The sequence below is a fragment of the Mastomys coucha genome, unplaced genomic scaffold (assembly GCF_008632895.1).
Source record: "Mastomys coucha isolate ucsf_1 unplaced genomic scaffold, UCSF_Mcou_1 pScaffold15, whole genome shotgun sequence".
NCBI classification, from domain to species: domain Eukaryota; kingdom Metazoa; phylum Chordata; class Mammalia; order Rodentia; family Muridae; genus Mastomys; species Mastomys coucha.
Window position 1 is genome coordinate 89,513,166 of NW_022196897.1, and position 2,859 is coordinate 89,516,024.

The window sequence follows — 2,859 nt, forward strand, 5'->3', positions numbered from 1 at the left end:
GAAATACCTTAAGACACAAATGCATTGTACAGCTGTCCAAAATTGCTGAAATCTTTAGTCTATAATCTGTTCTTTCTTAAAGAACCTAACACACACACACACACACGCCTAGGCCTGTATAGTGTCAGGACTATCAGGTTCCTTGTCTACCACCTCTGCAGCTCATCCTACTAGAAAATATTTAGTGACAGTAACATTTATGGAGGTGTCTTGTCCTTCTAGGATCCTTGCTGGAAGACAAACCTGAGGCTGTTTTAGAAGTTTAAGAAATGCTTTTTATTTTTCTCTCAGTTCTGGAGATCAAGCCAGGATTCCACCGATGCTCCACAAAGTACACTACCACCCAAGTTTTTTTCCCCAGTACCCTGCCCCCTGTGTAACTGGGATGGGGTTTCTTGCAATCTAGCTCAGCAGGCCTTGAATTTGAGATCCTCCTGCCTCAGTCTTTTGAGATGTAGTCTTATAGATGTAGGCTACCACACCAGCCTAGCTGACTGTTTTATAAGTAGTACATTCTAAACTAGTGATAGTAAAAAGACTTTGTAATGGGATTACAAATGTACTGTGCTTCTGAAGTATTAGGTACTCTCTACGCTGACCTAAGTGTGTTTTTATATGATCCACGGCACATAGGTTTGTTTACAACAGCATCAGTGCAAACCCAGACCCGAGCTCCTCAGTGTCTGCATCTTACTCATGAAGACCGTATTTAGAGTTTTCCTTTCTTGACTGCCCGAGCCTTGAAGGACTGCAGGTTTTGACCCAGTAACTCTACATCTAAATTGTACAAATTGAATATAATTCAAACAATTCAGAAAGCAAATTTATACAAATATTTATTAGTGTTGCTTGTTATAAAACTTTGAAAAATTTGAAATATCACAAGTAATTCATTAAATAAAATATTAATTTAAATACTAAGGAGTAACCATGGAATCACTCTTAAGATGCAGATATTTTCTAAGAAGGAAGTGTCCTCAATTTGTTTAAGAAAAAAATATAATATGCCACTGTACTGGCTAGTTTTGTGTGTGAACTTGAAACAGGCTGGAGTTATCACAGAAGGGAGCTTCAGTTGGGGAAGTGCCTCCATGAGATCCAGCTGTGGGGCATTTTCTCAATTGCCCCTTGTGGGTGGTGCCATCCCTGGGCTGGAGGTCTTGGGCTCTATAAGAGAGCAGGCTGAGCAAGCCAGGGAAAGCAAGCCAGTAAGAAACATCCCTCCATGGCCTCTGCATCAGCTCCTGCTTCCTGACCTGCTTGAGTTCCAGTCCTGACTTCCTCTGGTGATCAATAGCCATGTGGAAGTGTAAGCTCAATAAACCCTTTCCTACCCAACTTGCTTCTTGGTCATGATGTTACACAGGAATAGAACTCCGACTAAGACAGCCACTCTTTAAAAAAACAAACAAACAAAAGAACGGGGCTGGAGAGATGGCTCAGTGGTTAAGAGCACTAACTGCTCTTCCAGAGGTCCTGAATTCAATTCCCAGCAACCACATGGTGGCTCACAACCATCTGTAGTGGGATCTGATGCCCTCTTCTGATGAGTGAAGACAGCTACAATGTACTCATATAAATAGATCTTTAAAAATTTAAAAAACAGATTTTAAATTTCCTAAATTCTGTTTATCTGAGAAAGTACACAACTAATAAATGATGAGATTTGAAGGAGAACTTCACAACATTTGGGAGGCAGAGTTGGGAGGCCTAGGAGGCCAGCCTGGTCTGCCAGGGCTACATAATGAGACCCTGTCTTGATAATGATAATGATAACAACAACAACAACAATAGTGCCAGGGTATGTGCTATTTGGATGTGGATGGGGGTGTTCACACGCCATGGCAAGTATTTGGAAGTCAGAGGACAACTGTGTGTGTCTGTCTCTCCTTCCACATTTACATGGGTTCTGGGCATTCTGGGTGTCCATCTCAAATAGCCATGCTTGTGCAGCAAGCATCTACCTGCTGAGCCAGCTTGATGGCTCCGTTTTCCTTAGACATGCCCATGAATTACTAGTGTTTTACATATATCGAAGTTTCTAGAAGACCTAAATTTCCAAGTTAAAAAACTGATAATGTATGATGAACAAAACATTCTAACAGGTTTTTAAAAACTATTTTGAGATAGGGTCTCACTATGTAACTCTGGCTAACTCACTAAGGTAACAGATTTTTCTTTTTAAAAGCCAACATCATCATTTAAAACATTGAATTAGGAAGAATTATATGCTAGGCATATACATAGTTTTTAAAATATAAAATTTAAGCCTATAATTGAGAGAGTCATGAGAAAGCTATTCTGGCAGCATGAATGAATATAAAATAAGTGGAGAGAAGCAGAAAGATTCAAGGTGAAGTGTTTACTGCTCTAGTTGGCAGTGTGAAACTGCAGGAGTGGGCCCTAAAATGCCATGTAGTATCAGAGAATCAGACAAGTTATACTCTGAGGGTTAAGACGACTGATCTGAGTACATTGTACAATCCTGAGGACACACGTGTCGAAACATGTTTCCATAGAGGCACATGAATAACAGCAGCTAAGTAAGCTCACTCCTCTTCTCTACACCTGGGAAGAACACAAGAACACATCCCAGAACAATCCAAGTGTTGAAGAAACCGAGGTCACAAGACTCTTGTTTTCTTAGAGTTCTCACAGGCATTCAGAATTCTTGAATTCTTGGACTGTGTTTTGACAGTGCAGTAAAAAGGAAGCTGAGCACGGAATGATGACTTCTAACTTCCCCCAAACCTCTGGTAGAGACTGAATAAGGGATCGAACACTGTGGGAATTGTACTGGCTGGTTTTGTGTGTCAACTTGACACAGGCTGGAGTTATCAAAGAGAAGGGAGCTTCAGT